The sequence below is a fragment of the Pan paniscus genome, chromosome 19, assembly GCF_029289425.2.
Source record: "Pan paniscus chromosome 19, NHGRI_mPanPan1-v2.0_pri, whole genome shotgun sequence".
NCBI lineage: Eukaryota > Metazoa > Chordata > Mammalia > Primates > Hominidae > Pan > Pan paniscus.
The window spans coordinates 70,118,820-70,142,029 of record NC_073268.2 but is presented as its reverse complement, the minus strand read 5'-3'; the positions used below and the strand labels follow the sequence as shown (position 1 = coordinate 70,142,029).

The window sequence follows — 23,210 nt, the reverse complement described above, 5'->3', positions numbered from 1 at the left end:
GGCACTGAAAATTCAAATGTTTGGTCACTTTGTAGTGTCCCATATGTCATGTAGGCCTTGCTTATTTTTTATAAATATCTTTTTCTTTATTTTTGTCTGACTGACTTATTTGAAAAGACCATTCTTCAAGTTCTGAAATTCTTTCTTCTGCTTGGTCTAGTCTAATCTTGAAGCTTTTTCATGTATTTTGTATTTCAACACCAATTTTTCAATTCCAGAATTTCTCTTTTGTTCTTTTAATGATATATATATATATCTTTGATAAATTTCTTATTCATATCCTGATTTGTTTTTCTGATTTTTATTGTTTTTCTGAGTTCTCTTTTATCTCTTTCAGCTTCTTAAATATAATCTTTTAAATTATTTTCTAGAAATTTGTAAATTTCTTTTTCGTTGGAAATTGTTGCCAGAGAATTATTGTGTTCCTTTGAAGTTTTCTTATTTCCTCGCTTTTAAAAATATATTTCCTGGGTCCTTACATTGATATCTGTACATCTGGAATAGCTATCACTTCTTCCAATTTTTAAAATTTGCTTTTATACGGGAGGATATTTTTCTGAAGATGTATCCATGGTGTTCGTTGTATAGGGCACTTTGGCTTTGCATCTGGATGTGTGCAGCAGTGTAGTCTCTGTTTATTTATTGAGGTATAAACAGTGTTATCTGTGATTTCCTCTGTGGCTTAGGGCACTGTTGTTAGTGGGGTCTGTTATAATGTTCTGCTGGGATAAAGCATCAATTGGGCCAGTCCTTGGGGCCCAGTGGTGGCAGTGGCAGGCCAAGCATGCCTGTCCTTGGGCTTCAGGGCACTGTATGCTGGCCCTGGTGTTAATGGGTCCAGGTGTGCCAATTCTTAGGTTTCCAGGCAGCTTGGTTGGTACCAGCAGTGGCAACAATAGGTCGGGTTGGTTGGTGTGTTCTTGGAACCCTGGGAAGTGGGATTGGCATGGACAGTGGTGGTAGCAGTCACAGGACAATCCTCTGTCTTGCATGCATTTCACATTGTTGTTTGTTTGTAGTGGATTTAGTGGGGTTGGTGGGGCAATCCCCAGGCTGCAGGTGATACATGCAAGTTGGTGCAAGTTGTGGCATGGCAGGTTGAGTCAGCTTGTCCTCAGGCCCCAGTCAGAGTGTTCAGGTCCTACCAGTGGTTTACAGGTTAGGGTGATCCCTAGGCTTCAGGAATGTTCTAGGGAACTGGGCAGTGGTTGGGAGGTAGTAGAGCTAAACCAGGTGGAACTATCCTTAGGCCTTCTGGTGATACACATAGGTGCTGGCTGTGGTAGGCAGGAACAAGGTGATCTCCACACCCCCAGTGAAATACTTAGGTGGGAGTGGCAGGAGCTATGGTGTGCCCCTTTTGCTGGAGAGTATAAGGTTGCTTTCAGTAGCAGCAGCCATAAACAAGCAGCTGAGGAGTACATGCTTTGGCCCTAGGTGGCAGCTGCAAGTAGGGTAGCCTTTCCTCAGGGCACATATAAACACATGGTGGCCCTGCTGCCAGGGGTGGTGGGGCTTGCTGCCAATGGCTTATACTTTGGCCCTGGCAGCAATAGCCATCATTGGCATACAGGCATCTAGGAATGTAGAAGTGCAGAGGCTGTTGGGACACAAGACGGGACGTACTCTGGTGTGGGCTACACTCTGAAAATGATGCATTGCTGTAGATGCTTACAACTCAGGGAGTGTGTGAGCTCCAGGCTCCCTACATTTTTCTTAGGGCGTGCAGGGGTTAAGGGGCTTTCTGGTGGTTAAGATTGCAGCAGTCCATGGTGGGAATGTGTACCGCTAGGGGTCACTCACTTACTTTATCACCTCATTAGGTAGCCTTTCTAGGCTCCCACCTGACTTTGGCTGAGCAGTCTGCGTCAGAATGCATATTTTAAATGTTTATATATTGTCTATTTGCCTTCCAGAAAAAACATAACAAGCTATAGTCCCACTATTGTATTCATTTCTCTGGGCTATGTTGCATATTTTTAAATGTAAAGTATTTGCCAATATAATGAGTGAGAAAAACTGTATCATTATTGATTGAGTTTAAATTGTCCTGGTTACTAATACATTTAAATACTTTCTGCATTTTTTGTGTAAATTCCTTTTATGCAATCAATTCCCCCGTGAATCAGTTATCTATTGCAACAATCGTGTTGCATAACAAACAACCACAAAACCCGGCGGCTTAATAAAATAATTAAGTATTTACCTCGCAGTAGTGGAATGGCAGAGTGATTACCTAGTCTGGGTTTACTCATGTATTTGCAGTCAGCTGCGGTTTGGTAAAGTAGGCTTTGTTAATTTTGCCTGTGCTATCTCACATGTTTGAGGATTGGTTGGCTGTTACCTGCTCAGAGAGATCATCGGCTGTGATGACTACACTGACATAGCACTGCTCCTCTTATATCATCCTCCAGAAGGCAAACCCAGGCATGTTTTTAGGAAGGAATCAGTGAAAAGAGAGAAAGGAGAAACTTGTAAGCAATTTTTTAAGCCTCTAGTTACATCATATTTGCTAATATCCCATTAACCAAAATAAATTATGTAGCTGAGCATAGAAACAAGGACAAGAGTCACGGAGTGTGAGTGCAGACTCTATACGGGAGAGCATAGCAAAATTACATAACATAGGATACAAATACAGGGGAAAAATGTAGCTGTTTTATAACCCATATACCATACTATTTTTCTAATGATGTGTCAAGTTTTAAAAAAAATTATTTTCTTGTTCTTAAAAATTTATTTTTAGAGATATTTTATTATGTATATTTAAGGTATGCAACATGACATTATATGCACTTCTTTTATGTGTAAAACAGTTAATGTAGTGAAACAACATATTCCTCATCTCACTGGAAACCGAGATTTTAAGGATTTCTCTGTGTTTTTGCATCCAGAGTAAAGCAACAGTTGTAAATCTGTAAGAAAATGACAAACTCCACCCTCTCCTTTCCAAAATAATTTAATAAGTCAAAATACTGAAATGAATACTTCACCAATAAAGATATCCAAATGGCCAATAGATATTTGAAAAAGTTTTCAGCACCATTATTTCTTTGGGAATTACAACTACAATAAGATACTATTATAAGGCCACTAGAATATTAACTAGAATGTGAAGCAAAAGCAACTTTCATGTATTGCTATCCTAAAATGGTATACCACTTTAGAAAAGTTTTTAGTCACTTCTTACTAAGTTAAATAGATGCCTCTTCTGTAATCCAACAATAACACTCCTAGGCATATATCCAAGATAAATTAATGCACATGTCCACAAAATAACTGTACAGAATGTTCATCACAGTGGTATTCATATTAGCCAAAAACTGAAAACAACTAAGATGCGATGTTAATTAACAGGGGAACTGGTAAACATATGATGGTATATTCACACAATTAATACTACCTGGTAGTAGTATTATGAACTTCTAGTAGTGTTACAAACTAACACAAAAAATGAACTACTGGCATGCAACATAATGAATAAATTTTATTGTGTTTAAGAAAGGAATATAAACATAAAAGAAATGTATTTATTTTGCTGAGATCATATAGCCTTAATATTAAAAAAATTACAAAGACAGTACAAAATAAGGAAAATTATATAACCATTTATTTTACAAATACAAATGTAAAACGTTTGCATTCAAATTTCAAGAAATCAAAGCTCAGCAAAATAAAGCCAGAAAATAATTAAAACAATACAACACTATGATCAAGGAATTCTAAAAATGTACATGTAGTTTAATTTTTGAAAATAATACATTTTATTAATGATAAAAATTATCAATGGTTTTTTAAAGTATGTAATTTTACCTGAAGTTCAAAAAAAAAAAAAAAAACAAGAAATAATATATTGTGATAGAAGTCAGAATAGTAGTTACCTAGGTAGTGTCCTGGAACATGAGGAAAAGTTCTGGAGCGATGGGAAAACTCAAGTCATAATTTAGGAGATGACTACCTGATTGTAGTTGAACAACTCTCAAACTTTTTAGCCTGAAGGCCACATTTTTATATCCTTAACAATTATTGAAGGTACCTAAGATCTTTTTCTTAATATTGGTTATATTCATCAATATTTACCACAATAAAAATTAAAGCTGAGATTTTTAAAATGTTAATTTTAAAATAATGAAAAACCCATTGAACATAAATATAAACAATACTTTTATTAAGCAAAATAACAATATTTTCCAAACTAAAGAATAGTTAACAAGAGTTAACAAGAAGAGTGATGTTATTTCCGCCTTTTTACATTTAACCTTTGGCTATTATCTGAAGACTGACATGAAGACATTTTTGTTTTCCTCATTCTAGGAGTAATTATCAAAAATAGTTATGCTAGTTTTACATGATACCCTTTCAGCCTTTACAAAATAATTATTTTTGCCACTAATCCATTGATCTAATGCATGATTTTCAAATATTCAATTACATCATATTTTGGAAATAACTTCACATGGTCATGGTGTTTTATTATTTTAATTAATTTCTGCTTTATTTTGCTGAGTTTTAATTTTGTGAGTTTGGGTGCGAACACTTTTCCATCTTTATTTATAAAATAAATGTTTCATAATTTTCTTTATTTTGTACTACCTTTGTAATTTTTTTTTTTTTTTACCTCAGGGCCATATGATCTCAGCAAAATGAATTAGAAACATTTTAATTTTTAAGCGTTCTGAAATAGTTTATGTAGCAAGAAAATTTTCTGTTCCTTAAAAATGTGAAAGGAAATATTTATATGATAACTTCCACCTAGTGTCTTTATTGAAGGTATATATTTTTCCATTTGTTTAATGATAACGGGTTATTTTTCATTTTCTAATTTATTGCTACGTATATACAGATCTTCATGTAGTCACATTCTATATTTCTTCCTCTACGTATTGTTTACTTGCCAATGTGTTTTATATTTAGCTGTGGGATATACAACTCAATTTATTTTTGTCTTAATTTTAAAAAGCAAACATGGATTAAATTTTAACTTGTTACTAGTATCATGTTTTAACACAAATACCTGTTTTTTCTTATCATGTGCTCTCAAGGAAGATCTGCATCTCATCTAACTTCTTATAATAACACTTTCTGAAAATATTACTAGGTTTGGATTAAATGGAATTTTACTATACACATTATCTGTCTCTCTTTCCATATATCTTTGGTTTATTACCAAAAGGATCTTCCATTTCACTTTTTTAAATTCTTTCTCTTACTATGCTCTAATCTTTAAATTTCAAATAACAGTATTATAGTATAATTCTTGGAATATGTCCAATATTAAAAAATGCAATTGTTTGAAACTTGTGCTTTATACAGTCTTAATACTATGAACCTTATTTTTTGTTTATTGCTGAAGTAAACACACGGCATATCGGATATTGAATTTGGCAGATTTCTAACTAAATTACCCTGTCACCGTGTTGCTAGAGATCCCATATTCATTGAGTCAGTCCACTGCTACATAAAGTAATATAGTTATATAGCAAAAAGAATAACAGAGTAACAGATGGATAATCTATTAGCAGGAACATCAGAGACTAAAATAGGAGTGCCAGTGGTGCAGTGGTGCCAATCCTGTAGTCAGAACAATGCTGGAGAAAATATAACTTCAAATGCTGGAGTTAAGCAAGTAGAATATTAATTATTCAAAAGGGGGAAAAACTCAGAACATATTCCAGTATTTTAGCAGAAGCTACAGATTTGTAGAGGTTAATTATTAAATTAAAATAATTGAGTATGAAGTACTTGCCCACCCATGAACAAATGAAGCAGAATGGGTAATATGGCTAGCAGAGATATTTAGAGTGAGACTTTGGAGTCAGACAGACAGCTTGATGATGATTGATTCCCATCTTTTGCTAGCTGTGTAACTCTGGACATTACCTATTCTAAGTTTGCACATTTTACTAATATCTACTTCATAGGGATATGGGGAGGAGCTAGATAATAGATGTAAAACATTTAGCAGAGTGTTGTTGGTTAGTAAGTGTCAACTCAGTGGTAGTTTTATTATTCTAATAGAAACATTTAAACTAGAAAGCTATGAAGCTATGAAATTAGAAGTCTCACTCATATCCTTGAATTCCTTTTAAAAGACATTATGTAGCCTGGTATAAAATTATATAAAATGGTTCTTTTTTTTTTTTTTTTTTTTTTTTTTTTGAGGCAGGGTCTTGCTTCATTACCCAGGCTGGAGTGCAGTGAAATGATCACAGCTTGAACTCTTGGGATCCAGTGATCCTCCTGCCTCAGCTTCTCAAGCAGCTATGACCACAGGCATGCCTCACCATGCTGAGCTATTTAAAAATTTTTTTGTAGAGACAGGGGTCTGGCTATGTTGCCCAGGCTGGTCTCAAACTCCAAGTTTCAACCAATCCTCTTGACTCCCAAAGCACTGGGATTACACGTGTGAGCCAACACACCCAACATAAAATGGTTCTTATAGAATTTTTAGTATTTGATGTATGTACGTACACCTGTGACACTACTCTTAAGAGTAAGACTCATAGCACATTTTATCTTAAAATTGTTTTTTAACAGGCTTTATATTTAGAGCAGTTTTAGGTTCACAGCAAAATTGAGCAGAAACTACAGAGATTTCCCTTGTACCCCTTGACACCCTCTTCCAACACACATGCATAGCCTCTCCCACATAAAATCTCTCACCATAGTGGTACATTTCTTAAACTTGACCTACACTGACATATTATTATTGCCCAAAGTCCAGAATTAACATTAGAGTTCACGCTTAGTGGGTACATTCAGTAAGTTTTGACAAATGTATAATGACACGTATATACCACTGTGGTGTCATACAGAATATTTGCACTACTCTAAAAACCTTCCATGCTTTTTTTGCCTGTTATTCCATATTTTCCCTATCTCTTGGAGTCCCTTGTTTCTGTTGTCATGGTTTTGCCTTTCCCAAAATGTCAAATTGGTAGAATCATACATATGTTAGCCTTTTTGAGTTTGTTTCTTTCACTTAGTGATATGCATTTAGGTTTCCTCTAGATCTTTTCATGAACTGACAGCTAACTTCTTTTTAGTACTCAATAATACTCCATTGTCTGGATATATCATAGTTTGTTTTTCCATTCATTCACTGAACCACATCTTGGTTGCTTTCAAGTTTAGATAATTATGAGTAAAGCTGCTATAAACATCCCTGTGAAAGCTTTTGTGTGGACAGAAGTTTTCAACTAATTTGGGTAAATATCAAGGAACATGATTCATGGATTGTATAGCGAGAGTATGTTTAGTTTTGTAAGAAACTGGCAAACTGTCTTCAGAAGAAGTTGTACCATTTTTCATTCTCATTAATAATAAATGAGAGTTCCTGTTGCTCCACATCCTCACCAGTATTTAATATTGTCAATGTTTTGGATTTTGGTCATTCTATTAGGTGTATAGTGATAGCCAATTATTGTTTTAATTTATAATTCCCTAATGAGATATGATGTTAAACATATATGCATATATTTTTTTCCAACTGTGTATCGTCTTTGTGAGGTGTCTGCTCAGGTCTTTGCCCATTTCTTAATCAGGTTGTTCAGTTTTGATTATGTATATTTAAGAGTTCTTTGTATATTTTGAATAACAGTTTCTTATCAGAAATGATTTTCTTCAAATATTTTCTCCCAGGCTGTGGCTTGTCTTTCCATTCTATTCACAGTATCTCTTAGAAACCAGAAAATTTTAATTGTAATAAAGTCTGGCTTATCGATTCTTTATTTCATAGGTCATGCCTCTTGTATTACATCTAAAACGTCATTATCAAACCCAAGGTCATCTAGATTTTCTCCTGTTATCCTCTAGGAATTTTATAGTTTTGTGTTTTACATATCGGTCTATGATTCATTTTGAATTTTTTATTTTGTGAGGAGAGTAAGGTTTGTCTACAACCTTTTTTACTTCTTTTGCATGTAGATGCCCAGTTGTTTCAGAAAATTTGTTGCAAAGACTATTGTTGATTTGTTTGAGATGATGGAATAAGAGTGACTAAGTAAAAATGAATTTATAAAGATCTGATGACTGTGATTTTTCACTGAAAATGAGAAAAATCCAATCAAAGGTACTTCAAGAAAGAATTTTACTGATGAAGCTAAAGCTATTCTACATAAGATTCTGGATTCTTACCATATTAATACAATGCTTAGGGAATAGACTTTTTCCCAGCATAAATAATATAATATTTACTATTATGCTATTGGGATAGGAAATGTTGAATAAATGATTTTTCTTTGTTTGTTTGATTGATTGAATAAATGAATAAATAACTTTCTAGGGTATACAGTTTATGTGGCATGAAAAAGCTGTGAAAGCTAAGACTGGAGATTATTGTGTTTTGAGGACGTTTCTATTAGTTGTATTTTAAAGGGAAGTTAAGCCCCAGATAACTTGATGCTTACTGGGTTTAGGGACTGTTCGAAGATAGATGTTTTGCAGTTTTTCCATAGGCATCTTTTCTGGCAGACCTATACTTAGTATAATGTGTGGGCTTCAGTGAAACAAATTTTGAAGTTGTCTTGAGTCCTCACAATAATAAAAACCTTTGCAAATACCGAATTCAGAATTCCATAGTGGAAATGTGAAAACCCTCCCTTCCTTGTTCTTGCCTTCCTACACACCTAACTACCTATTTTATTTGGCATATAAACATTTTCCCATAGCCCCAGAGACTCCCATTGACAAATTTATTAAACTTGTCTTATCCAGAATGTTAATGTTTCTGTAAATATTCACCATCTGTTGTACCATCTAATTGCAAATGTGGAGTGAACATAATTCATGATTTTATCATAATAAATTTAGATAAGTGATTTAAATGCACTTGAATATTCTTTATTCAAAGCTACATGGATCTTTCAGCCTTTCCTTCTCTCCTAGGAACTGTTGCGAAGCTGTTATTTCCCAGTGCCCCTGTGTCACAAAGGGATTTTCTTGAAAAAGTCACTCGCTTCTTTGGGCTTGCCACACCACCTCCAAGTGTAACAGACAGTAAATGAGATGCCATTAGGTTAAACCTGAGCTGTCTCCTAAGAAACATGAATAATTGAAATCCTTCACATACATATTTATCTCTCTCTCTCTCTCTGCTTGTCAGTCACTCATCAGTAGCTACCACTCCAAACATACCTGTCTTATTACCCATATGCATTATTTGACCTCTACCTTACTCCTTTATTTCAATCTATAAGAGGATTTAACACTGCCTATTTTTTAAATATAAATTTTATTATTATCCTTATAAAAAATCACTTTTAAGCTAGTTGTCAAAATATTTCCATGGTGCTATTATTAAAACCACAAGGTTGTATTTTTTACATTTCTGAAGTTTCTTCTGTATGTGTTCTGATATATGTGTTTTTTAATAGGTAGAATATAAAAAAGATTGTTTTCATGAAGTGAGCTGTTCATTGGCAAATAAGTGGACAGATGGTCTAAACCTTTAAATGAAAATATATTCATAGCAGTGTAGCGCTACTAAGCCCTTTTGAAATCCAACACAAAATTCGTGAGCCAGATCCTGCTGTTCTCTTATGCTTCAAGAGAGTCTATTTGACTGAACTGCAAAGTAGATCATCTGATGTCACAGTTGAATCTATGCATGGACCATATCATTTGAGTGATATTATAACCAGTCATCAGGCCTCTCCAGTTCTCTGGGTTCTACACACACCCTCTATGCCAGTATCACAGAAGTAATGGCACTCTATGAGATTACAACTCTATCTTATTCCCTAAAGGTGAGCAACCAGAGGTGGGTTTGTGCTTTTCCTTCCTGTGTTCTCAGGAGCTAGCATAGGGAGTGACAGAGGAGAATGCACAGAAATTGCTTGTTGAATTAGTACCAGGAGCATAAAGAATGTATAATATGTTGAATGATTAAAAAATTGAAAATGTCTTTGGGAAGAAAAGAAAGCATATGTTTACCAAGTGTGTTTTCTTTTTCTCTGATAAATGCTAAGGGAATGTCAGCTAATTTAGCCAGAAAGTGTAAAAACTTGCCTGTTGAAAGAGTTTGCTGAAAATATTGGTAGGGAGGAGACATCTGACACGTTTGGTAAATTTCTTACCAATATCTTCACTTTACTTTGGGAGGACATTCCAACAGTGTCCTGTGGCTATGATACTGTACTGCAAAAAGCACTGCACAAAGGTAAAGCAAAGGCCATTTAGAGGTGCTAGGAATTTTGCCATACATTGAACCATCGGTTCCTAGGCAATTAATGTAGTAGGATTAGATTTTCCCTCAACTTTGAAAACATTTCGTCAAAAACACTCCAAGTCAGTTGATTTGTCTAGATATTTTCAGAGGAATTTATATACAACCCACTGCCTATTTCAATAAAATCAGGGTTAAAAAATATCTCTAAATGGCGCAGTGAGAGAAAGTGAGATTAAAATTTTAAACAAATAGCCCCACATTCAAATGCATGTGTAGCTTATTACCATCTTGATATGTGAGCATGGAAACTAGTTATACCTAGTAATTATTTTTTTCAATTTCCACTAAGTTATTCTATTTCATTTAAATATTTATATGAATAATATTTAATATTCATATTTCATAGAAAGTAATTAGAAAAAGCAGAGTAATGTGAAGAAGCTTGCTTATTCTCAAATCTGAGTGATTTTCTAAGATTTAGCACCCACATCTCCAAACCAGAGTCTTTTACTCTGCATAACTCAACCATGTGCCAACTGGCCAGCTTGGAATAAAACTGCTTCTTAACCAGCTCTGTTCACAGCTGAACACTTGATAATTCTTTCTGTGTTGCTACAGAGCCCTGTGTTGTACCCAATTATCCTACATTCATGCTGCTTTAGAAGTTATTGGGTGTGGAGCTAAAAAGTGAGGAAGATTATTTCTACTCTTGTTTTTGACCTTGTATATGACAACTGCAATCAGAGTAATCTTTCTAAAATGCACTCCTCCAATGGCTCATAAAGAGGCCCTCAGTCAAAAGCCTAGGTATCCTCTCTGAACTTCTATAGGCTGCTACAGAATGAGATTCTGGTCTTAGAATTTTATCTTAGAATTCTATCTTAGAATTCTACCTGTGCTTTCAAACCATGTAAGTTTAATTTGCTTATTTGTGGATTTTTTTCATAAACAAAAGTAACAATTATTAAATCAAGTTGAAAAACAAGCATTTATCACATTATATAAAAAGTTATGTATTGCAAGAATATGATCCGTGGATGCAGTTACAGGTATGTAGACTTTCCAGCATTCCTCTTTCCAAGTGTGAAACTCTCCTCAGATCTTCCTGTGTATTTCTCACTGATGACAGCAGTATTTTCTGGTAATAGGTGAAACCACAAGCCAAAATTCTTCCACTTCTGCTTTAGCCAAAATTACAATGGGGGAAAATATGTGAAGAGTAAGACAGTTGTCTGTTGTTTATTGTCTAAATTTATCATAAACACCATTAAAACCTGAAGCTAACTTAAGAATTTAACAAAAATTTTCATTATTATTTAGGGATAAACAGAGTAATTCCATGAAAAAAATCTAAGCGCCTCATCTCAGCTGGTGGCATCTTGTTCAGTTATTCATAAAGCTGGGACACAAAATTATCAAACAGAAAGAAGATTAAATAGAAACTATCAATGATTGAGAGTATTAAATGTGGAAATACTATTTTTTAATCACGCCTGACTAAGAGTTTTTAATCACTGAAAACACATTAAGGGATATTTGGCATATAGGTAGCTGTATGAATTTATATGCATGTCAATTTTATAATAAATTGTACCTTCTTTTCTTTTCTTTTTTCTTTTTGGAGACAAGATCTCACTCTGTCACGCAGGCTGGAGTGCAGTGGCACGATCTCGGCTCACTGCAACCTCCGCCTCCCAAGCTCAAACGATTCTCCTGCCTCAGCCTCCCTACTAGCTGAGACTACAGGCACTACCATGCCCAGCTAATTTTTGTATTTTTTGGTAGAGACAGGGTTTCACCATGTTGGCCAGGCTGATCTTGAACTCCTGACCTCAGGTGATCTGCCCCACTTATCCTCCCAAAGTGCTGGGATTACAGGCATGAGCCACTGTGCCTGACTCGTACCTTATTTTCATCTTAACTGTGAGCTCAGCCATTTTATCTAATCCTTTGGATGTTTGCAAAAAGTTCTGACTTAAAGAAGCTGAATGTACCTTATTTCACTATTTTAGTTAAAATTTTAGAAAAGGGAAGGGCAATCAGATAAGTAATACTACATATGGTATTATACATAGAACACAGTATAATATATAATATTATATATGTACTATTGCTTATCTGACTTTATGTATATGTATGCATATAGACAGATAGATAATTTGCTTTAACCAGATACACTTATATCCATGTTGTCTAATCAGTGTTTTGCAAGCTACAGCCTATAACCTGGTGGTAGAACATAAAAATAATAAAACAACAATGGCTTGTTTTTATTTTGTTTTGTTTTTTAGACACAGGATTTCACTTTGTTGCCCAAGCTGAACTGCAGTGGAGTATGAAGTACAGCCTCACTGCAGCCTCAAACTTCTGGGCTCAAGCCATCCTCTTGAGTAGCTAGCGCTACAGGTGGGCAACACCATGGCCAGCTAATTTAAAAAAAATGTAGAGATGGGATCTGGCTATACTGGCCAGGCTGTTCTCAAACTTCCAGCCTCAGGTAATCCTCCCACTTAGGCCTCCCAAAGTGCTGAGATTATAGGTGTGAGTCACTGTACCCAACCCCAGTCCATTTTTAATTTGAAAAAGAAAGGATTAGAATAGAAATATTAGAGTACATTAGATGTACTAAGGTAAGTGTTGCTTCTTGGAGCTGTTGTTTCATATAGATACATATCTGTATATGAAATATATACATACATATGCATTCACAAATATATTTAAGTAAATATAATATAAAATATGTTTCTTACTGTGGGCACTAATTTATACATTTGGAAAAACTGGACTATATAATAAAAAGATGCATAGTCTGATTGAAGACCCAAGGTATCTGTTCTACTATTAATAAAATAAGAAAAGGAAAGAGACTATAACTGACACTAAATCCTTCTCTCAGATTAAAGTTTAAAAACCTTTTAGATATAGATTCTTTTCTCAGAGATATTGAGGGAAGAATCTATTGTATATATTTATGAAGTTATCATAAGTATTAAAGACTGGGCTCCGGGCTTGATATTAAAGGTTTGTTTCATTAGTGAAAGTATAATGTTAATTACAGAAAATTCACATTCCGACTGAGCATGAATGAGTTTGTTTGGCTTTACCTTCAAACACAGATCAGCCTTTGTCCTAGGCATCCATCTTTTAAACCAATTCCACCAGAAAGAATCAGCAACAGTCTTAAAAATCTAGACTATTTCTATCTCTAATGCTAAGGTAAAGGCCTCCAGTGAGACAAGCAGATGGAGCATAAAAACAAGGTCAAATAAGGATAAAAATGACAAGCAAGAGCAAACATCATTCTCCCAATGGTTGAATCCATCTTTTCTGAAACTTCCCAAATCAGAGAATCAGTTATAGGTCTTAATTTATCTTACCCGGGAAAAGAGTCAGAAGGGAGAAAGTGAAGCTGGCCAAGGCTGGAGTTAGGATTAAACCTACCATCTTCAAGGCATCATACACTTTCATTTGCTTTAGGGATAGAGCATGGTGAAGCTGGGTTTGCTCCCAGGAAAGAGCACTCCCCTCAGCTGGTTTCTGTTTTAAAAACTCATTGAAGGGAAATTGTCCTAAGGAACATTGCACTTATAGAGAAACCGAGGTCTCTAACTCTTGTCCTCAATATATTTAAAATTCCAACCACAATTATTAAAATAACAGTTAATAAAATATTTTGTCCTATGACCTTTCAGATGACTCACACTTAAAAACAAATTTACTAGGAGGAACATCAACCCTATATATTTTTTGTCCTTTAACCCTTAAACAGATTGACACTTTAAAAAATTAACAAGGAGCAGCTCCTACTATGATGTTTTTTTCTAATTTGGAAGTGCCCCTGTGCTACAATAGTTTCATTATTTGAGTGAATTGATTACTTACCTATATTTAGTTTGCTTTCACTGAGCTTTCTGTTACCTTCTACTGCTTCCCAGCTGAATAATTTCAAAGAGAAATTATCTTTCATAGGCAGGAAGCTAAATACTTCTATGATTTTTGGAACACTGAAATATTTCTTGAGCCACTCTCAAAGTACCTGCAGAGTAGGAATACATACATATATACTTTTTCGGCGGGGAGGAAGTTTTCTTTTTCTTTTTTTTTTTTAAGTATTTTTTCTTTGTACTTCTTACAGATACTTTTTGGACATATAAGTGTCAGTTGTTATTACCAAGGGCTGTTATGAAGGACTTTGAAGATCACTTAAAGACTGATATCTGCTGGAGGAGAAAGAGGATAGGAAATTATGGGGGAGTGAGTCACAAAGAGTTTGGGTCATCTCTCCTTTGAAATAAAAAAAACAGAGATTTCAAACATTCAGAAAAGTATACAAAATATATATAAATAATAAACTGCTGAGATATAAAATGGATTATGCCATTTTATCACATTAACTTCAGGTCTCCCATTCTCTTGTGGATTTTTTCCCCTTTGTTTATTTGTAATAATACATAAGTAAGATCCTCCCGCCCATCTAATGACCCCATATTCCTTCTTTCCAGGGATAACCTCTAAAATAAGATGGATGTTCTTTCTCCCAGGCATGCATTTTTCTCTCTTTATTGGCCTCATCAATAGAAATGAGGACAAATAATATTATTTTCTACCTGATAAGATTATTGATTGTGTGAATTAAATAAATTAATATATATGAAATGCTTATAACAATGTTTTACACATATTATATGGCCAACAAATTTAGTTAGCTAGCAAGCTGTTATTTAGCTACGTCTCCACAAACCATATATTATTCTTTAAATGTATTTTAAATTTGATTAGGTGGAATACCATGAAGCTGATGATATTTGACCTTGTTTGATCTATACACAAAAAAGGAATTTTATATAATGACTCCATTTGTGTATGTATATTGCATTGCATATAACTTTTAAATGCAAAATAATTTATAAGATTTATAAGATTATTCATATATCAGATCTGCATTATTAATATTCACTGCTTGACAGAATTCTATTTTGTCATCATAACAAAATGTATGTAGGTTTTCTGAACTTGAGGTTCCACTGCTTTGCTTCCACATTTTCACCACTATAAACAGTGTAGTGATGGACATCATTGCATGTGCTTTCTTATGCGTGAGTGAATTCATGTAAAGTAAAACCTAAAAGTGGAATTCTTAGTTCAACAGTATGCATGTCTTTCACTTCACTGGGAATGGCCAAATTATTTGCCGATGTTTGAACTGACATACATTCTCCTTGGAATGTATTCATAGTGTGAAGCCAGCAAAAATAAGGAGACATATTATTTATTTTGCAAGTCAAAGACCTTTCAGTGGAGCCTTAAATGTGCCTCTGAAAGAGGTCATCGGGGGAGATGTTTTCAGAAGAGAAATGTAAACTCTAAGGAATAATCAAATGAAAATGCTGCAAATGAAAAACATGGTACAGAATACCTGCGATCTGGGTCCAGGTGATTTATAGCAAGTTTTTCAAGGGATGGAATTGATTGATATTGGGGAAGTTTTTGAAGGCAATACTATGCATTTTGAGTGTTCTTCATTACTTTATATAGAAACAAATTTCTGTCTGAAATCATATTCCTTCTACCTAAAGGTCTGTCTTTAATTTTTCTTGGAGAGTGGGTATCCCTCAGCATTTATCTGAGAAATACTTTATTTCTCTTTTATTTTAGAAAAATATTTTCACTAGATATAGAATTCTAAGCTGCCATTTTTATTTTGGTTCATTAAAAGTGCTAGTCCTTTGTCTTTCAGTTTGCATGGTTTCTGAGAAGCCGATTGTAATTTTTATCTGTGGTCATATTTAATGTGTATTTTTTCATGTGACTTCCTTCAAAAGTGTCTCTGTCTTTATTTAAGCAGTTTGAATATGATGCATCTATGGGTGGTAATTTCCCCCTTAGTGTTTTCTGAACCTCTTGGATTTATGTCTGTTATTAAGTTTGGAAAAAAAATAAGCTTATTTTTTCAAATGTATTCTATTCTGTTCTTCATATATTGCAATTATGTGTATAGGAAAGAGTTGGATGATGTTCACATTCTTGGATGCTCTGTGCTGTTTTTGTTGTTGTTGTTTATTTGTGTTCTTTGCTTTTTCTCTCTTTTGTCCTCTTTGTGTTTAAGTTAGATAATTTCTACTGACCTATCTTCAGGTCCTGTAAATCTTTGCTTGACTGTATCTAGACTACTGATGAGCCTCTCTCAGAAGTATTCTGTACTGGTTTTTTTTTTTTTTCAATTTATTTCTAGTGTTTACATGTGATTTTTTTTTAAGTAGTTTTAATCTTTCTGCTGAAATCATTCATCTAATCTAGTATGTTTCCTTACTTCTTTATTATACCTTTAACATTTTAATTATAATAATTTTAAATGAGAAATGTCAACATCTGTCATATATGGGTCTGGAGTTAATTATTTTTTTGTTTCTTGATAGTATGCTTTTTTTCTTGCTTTTTTTTTTTAAAACAAGGAGACATATTGTGTAGGACAGTAGAGACTGAAGTAAATATATTTTATACTTAGAGATAGACACACCTTTAGTATGGGATTTAAGTTAGTCTAAGTGGGAGTTGGGAGAAGTTTAAAGTTTTTGCTATGGTTACCTTCCTTTTAACACAGGATTTAAAATCTTCAGGAACACCTTGATTTAGGATAGGGCTGGTTTGTCAGGGTTTTTGGTTTTTAATTTTTCCCCAATTGCTGCTCCGTCCTCAGGTTTAGATCTTCCCTTTGCACTGTACCTCAGAAGAAAGGCTATCTCTTGCAGTTAACCTGTTATTTGATATTTGTTAGTTTTGTGGTTGAGAGTACAGAGTGTTCTCTGTGGTTCTGATTAAGCCTCTGTCTTTGGCATCATATCCTAGGTTTCAAGAGTGTTCCCTTCTCAGTACTACTACTTCTATCCTGGTATATTTCTGACACCAGTAAATATCCCCGCCCCTTTGCTAGGGTAAAAAGCTTTTTTCCCCCTGTTCCCTTCTCCTGGCTGCAATAGATCTTCACCAGTACCCTAATCATGGCTATGTTTGTTGCCATCCCCTCTCCTCTCACATATTAAGGTTTTTGTTTCATAGGAGATTTAGATTAGAAGAGTCAAGGTAGGAGAGTTTTGTGACTTCCTGCAGTGGTTGCTGTTCCCTTCCCTAAAGCCTGCACCATTAAAAAGACTTTTCTAATTATTTAAGTCAGTTGGGTTAATGGAAAAATTCCCACAAGAGTGTGTAGAATGCCTCTATGTTTGCAGCCTCTAGAGGTGTCACCCTCCCTTGTTAGTGTGCACTCAGACTCCACTGATACACCAATCAACCTTACTGAACTATCTTTCCAGTTCCTGTGTCCTGAACAATTAAGCCACAACTTACAGCTCATACTTCTTTCAGGCACTTGTCTCTTCTCCAGTTTTAGGCCATTTCACTGTTCTACTACGTCAGCTCTCTGCTGAGTTTAAGAAAAATAATAAACTTACTGTTTGCTGACATCTTTTGTCATTGTTGTATGTTATGGAATAACATTCTTCACAGTTCTCTATATCACTGAGTAAAATATGTGCCAATGCATATATTCCCAAGGAAGAAATTTGGTTGTTGAACATTTAGGTCATAAAGAAGTCTGGCAATTTCAGAAAGGTTGGGAATTCATTGCCTGTAGTAGCTAATGAGAGTAGAAATTATTTAAATTTTCTCCTAGTGTCTGGCTTCTGAAAGTTTTGTATGGTTTTTAGCCTATCAAAAGTAAGCAATTTATTACCTTCTGTCATATATTACGTCTTAGTTAATACACATTTATTGATAAAATTGCAATTTATTTTAGAAAATATTTACATTCTTTTTGAGCTAAAATGGTATGTGGATAGAACTTGATCTTTAAATTCAGGTCTTCTTTAGTACATGGCCAAAGGTCATCCAGGTATGGAAATACAATGGAATCTAAAGGAACTGTAAAGTCATTAAAACCCTGGTAAATAACTTGTGAAAAGAAGGAAACTTACTAAATTCTGAAGTATAGATGCCTATTTATAATGTTGACCTTGTCAGGCAAAGGCAGAGGTAGGAAGTTTTTTGATCTAAAGGGACAACAAAGAAAGCAGGACGCAAATCCAGAACTGTAAATTATATAGCCTCATGACACTAAATATAAAATGATTTGTTGTGGATACCATGGGGAATAACTATTTTATTTATACTTATATAAAGTTATACACACACACACACACACATACATATATATATATATACACACACATATATATATGTTGGGGGAAATTTTGTTAACTAGTATTCTCAAAATAATATACATTCTTGTCTGTTGGGTTCCTCTTGACTTGGAGGATAGAAGTATTAGAATGGCTGGCACAGGTATAATGTGTCTTTTATTGATTTAGTCTTTTCTTTGTCGCAGCTTTAGAGGGTGTTGTTGTCAAAGCTTTGGTAGAGGTCTGGATGGGTCTATCTGAACCTTCATAGGCTTAGTCACTAGAATTCTGTTGATATTAGTAGACATTTTAGTTCATAGAGATTCCAGTTGTTTGTGAAGATCTTCAATTTAGTTTGGATTTTGACATAAGAATATCAGTAAGTCAATATCCGAGTTAGCTATGACTTTATTATAAATAGGGGGGGTCCCTGAAGAATTTCAATGAAGAGACTATCAGGAAAATATTGAGTCTGGCCATTCGATTTGAACAGTATACCCATCTCTATAAAGTTAGCAGCTGTGTTATCACAAAAAGGGTAAGAATATTATCAGTTAGACATATGTGTGTGAGTGTCTGAGGATTATTAGAGATGTCCATGATCTGATTAATTTATTGACTTTGAATCAGAAGTTGAATAGCAATGTAAAGTTTTTCAGCCAGTATTTGTGTAAATCAAAAATACGTGGGGTAGAGCAAGATGCCCAAATAGATGCCTTCACTGATTGTACCCCCAAAAGGAACACCAGTTCAACAAGTATGTTCACACAGAAAGCACCTTCATAAGAACCAAAAATTAGGTAAGCAATCACATTACCTGGTTTTAACTTTGCATCACTGAAAGGCACTAAAGAGGGTAAGAAAGACAGTCTTGAATTGCTGACACTGCCCCTCCCCGACCCCCAGGCAGTTTCTGCATAGCACAGGGAATCTGTGCACATGCAGGAGAGAGAATGCAACATTGTGAGACCCAGCATTGAACTCAGTACTGCCCTATCACAGTGGGAAGCAAAACTGGACTGAACTCAACTTACCACCACCCACCAAAAGGGAGCATTTGGAAAAGCCCTAGCCAGTGATCATCCCAAAGGTCAGAACTTAAGTGTCAGCAAGCCTCACCACCGTGAGCTAAAGTGCTCTGATGCCTTAAATAAACTTAAAAGGCAGTCTAGGCCACAAGGACTCCAATTCCTAGCACTCCTACTGCTGTGCTGGGCTTAGAGCCAGTGGACATAGAACACCAGCTGGGGTGGCTAAGCAAGAACTTGCACCACCCCTCCCTCAACACCAGGAAGCACAAGTTGGAGTAATGAAAGTGTCTCCTTTCTTCTACTTGAGGAAAGGGAAATCTTTCTTCCAAAAGAAGACTTTGTCTTGCATCTTATATATCATCTCAGCCACAGTAGGATAGGGCACAGGGCAGAGCTGTGAGGCCCTAGCTCTTGGACAACATGTCCTTGAGCTCCTGCCTTGAAGGGGAGGAGTCAGTCCTGGCAGAATTTATCACCTGCTCACTAAAGAGCCCTTGGGCCTGAAGAACCAAGCAGGAATACCCAGGTGGTAAACCGTGGGCCTTCAGTGAGACTCTGAGGTGTGATGACTTCAGGCACCAGTTCAGCCACAGTAGGGTACAGCACCAAGTGGGCTCTTGGGGTTCCTAGTTCCAGGCTGTGTCTCTTGGATAGTATTCCCGGACTGGCTTTGGACCAGAGGGGAGCCTACTGCCCTGAAGGGTGAGTCCCAGTTCTAGCAGCAGTCACCATAAACTGCCTGATGAGCCCTTGGACATTAGGTGCACATTAGAGGTAGCCTAGCAGTAACCATGGTGGGTCTGTGGTGGTGGCCATGGGGAGAGGCTTGTCTGCCTGTGGAAAAGAGAGAAGAGAGTGGGAAGGAAGTTGTCTCATGTTTTGAGTGACAGCTTAGCTATAATAGAATAGAACACCAGGTAGATTTCTAAAGTTTTTGACTCTAGTCCCTGGCTCCCAGACGAAATCTCTGGACTCACCTGGGGCCTGGAGGAACTAGCTACCTTGAAGGGAAGGATACAAGTCCGTCTGGCTTCCCCACCTGCTGATTGTAGAGCCCTAGGGCCTTGAGAAAATATAGGCAGTAGCCAGGGAGTGAGTATAGCAGGACTTGAGCAATATCCAGTTCTGTGCTGGCTTCAAGTCTGACCCAGCAATGTCCGAGTGGAAGTGGCCACAGGGTTGCTTGTGTTCTCCCTCCCCCAGCTCCAGGTGGCTCAGCAGAGAGAGAGACAAACTCTGTTTGACTGGAGTAGGTGAGGCAAGAGAACAATATTGTCTGCCTGTTAATACAGATAATTTATTTGTATTTTATCCAAGACCACCGAAGTGGTACATCTACTAGTCTCCAAGAACTGTAGGGTTACTGGGTTTGGGTAGCCCCCTAATGCAGATATGGCTTATATCACAATGCCCAAGTCCCTTCTAATACCCGGAAACCTTTCCCAAGGAATATGGGTAGAAACAAGCCCAGACTGCAAAGGCTACAATAAATATTTAACTATTCAATGCTCAGACACCAGCAAACATCCACAAGCCTCAATAACATCCAAGAAAACATGACCTTACCAAATGAACCAAATAAGGCACCAGAGACCAATCTTGGAGAAAAAGAAATATATGATCTTTCAGACCGAGAATTCAAAATAGTTGTTTCGATGAAACTCAAAATAATTCAAAATAACACAGAGAAGCATTTCAGAATTGTATCAGCTAAATCCAATGAGGAGATTAAAATAATTAAAAAGAATCAATCAGAAATTCTGTAGTTGAAAAATGCAATCAACATACTGAAGAATACATAGAAGTTTCTTTTTTTATTATACTTTAAATTCTGGGGTGCGTGTGCACAATGTGCAGATTTGTTACATAGGTATACATGTGCCATGTTGCACCCATCAACTCGTCATTTACATTAGGTATTTCTCCAATATTATCCCTCCCCCAGCCCCCCACACCCTGACAGGCCCCGGTGTGTGACGTTCCCCTCCCTGTGTCTTAATAGCAGAATTGATGAAGTAGACAAAATAGATTTCAAGACCAAAACTATAAAAAGGGAGACAAAGAGTACTATTATATAATGACAAAGGTGTCAATTCAGCAGGAGAATATAGCAATTGTAAATATATATGAACCCCAAACTGAAGCAACCAGATATATAAAGCAAATAGTATTAAAACTAAAGAAAAGTTAGACTCCAGTAAAATAATAGCTGGAGACTTCAATATCTTACTCTTAGCATTGGACATATCATCTAGACTGAAAATCAAGAAAGAAACATTGGACGTAATCTGCACTATAGATATAATGGAACTAACAAGTCTTTACAGAACATTTCATCCAACAGCTAGCTGCAGAATACACATTTTTTCCTCAGCACATGAATCATTCTCAAGGATACACCATATGTTAGGTCACAAAACAAGTCTTAAAACATTCAAAAAATGTGAAATAATATCAAGCATCTTCTCTGACCACAATAGAGTAAAACTAGAAATCAACAGCAAGAGGAATTTTGGAAACTATACAAACATGAAAATTAAACAGTATGCTCCAGAATGACCAGTGGCTAATGAAGACAATAAAAATAAAACTTTAAAATTATTTGAAACAAATGATAATTGAAGCACAATATACCCAAACCTGTGGGATACAGTGAAGGCAATACAAAGAGGAAAGTTTATAGCTACAAGTGCCCACATAAAAACAAAACAAACAAACAAACAAGAAACTTCAAACCAGTAACCTGATGATGCATCTTAAAGAACCAGAAAAGCAAGAATAAATCAAACCCAAAATAAGTAGAAGAAAAGAAATAATAAAAATCAGGGCAGAAATAAATGAAATTGAAACAAAGAATGCAAAAGATCAATAATAGGAAAAGTTGTTCTATTTTTTGGAAAGAGATTAACAAAATTGACAAACCATTAACCAGACTAATTAAGAATAAAAGAGAAAAGGCATAGATAAATAAAGTCAGCGATGAAAAAGGAGACATTACTACTGATACTGCAGAAATACAAAGGATCATTATTGGCTACTATAAATAACTATATGCCAATAAATTGGAAAATCTAGAAGAAATGGATAAATTCCTAGAAATATACATCTATCAAGATTGAACCATGAAGAAACCCAAAACCAGAACACACCAATAACAAGTAGTGATAACAAAGCTGTAATAAAAAGTTGCCCAGCAAAGAAAAGTCTGGAATCCAAGGGCTTCCCTGCTAAATTTTACCAAACATTTGAAGAACTAGTACTAATTCTCCTCAAACTATCCCAAAAAATAGAGAAGGAAGGAATACTTCCAAACTCACTCTACAAGGCCAGTATTGTCCTGATAACAAAACCAGACAAAGACATACAAAACAAAAGAAAACTTCAGGTTGATATCCCTGATGAATATTGATGCACAAATCCTCAATGAAAGACTAGCAAACTGAATTCAACAACCCATTAAAAACATTAAAAAGATCATTCATCATGACCAAGTGGGATTTATTCCAAAGATGTAAGGATGGTTCAACATTTGCAAATCAATCAATGTGATACATTATATCAACAGAATGGAGGGCAAAAACCATATGGTCATTTTAATTAATGCTGAAAGAGCATTTAATAAAATTCAGCATCCCTTCATGAATAAAAACTTTCAAAAAACTGGGTATAGAAGCAACCTAAAACCTCGAACTATTAAACTACTAAAAGAAAAAATTGGAGAAACTCTCTAGGACATTGCAGTGTGCAAAGATTTCTTGAGTAATACTTCACAAGTACAAATAATCAAAGCAAAAATAGACAAGTAGTATCACATCAAGTTAAAAAGCTTCTTCATAG

At 35.3% G+C, this 23,210-nt stretch overlaps 1 long non-coding RNA gene across 1 annotated transcript in view; it reads left to right on the top strand.

Moving 5' to 3' along the window:
* The window catches only part of LOC134729459 (uncharacterized), a 550,495-nt gene that overhangs the window by 264,944 nt on the left and 262,341 nt on the right, over positions 1-23,210 (top strand). The gene's annotated exons all lie outside the window — the stretch shown is intronic.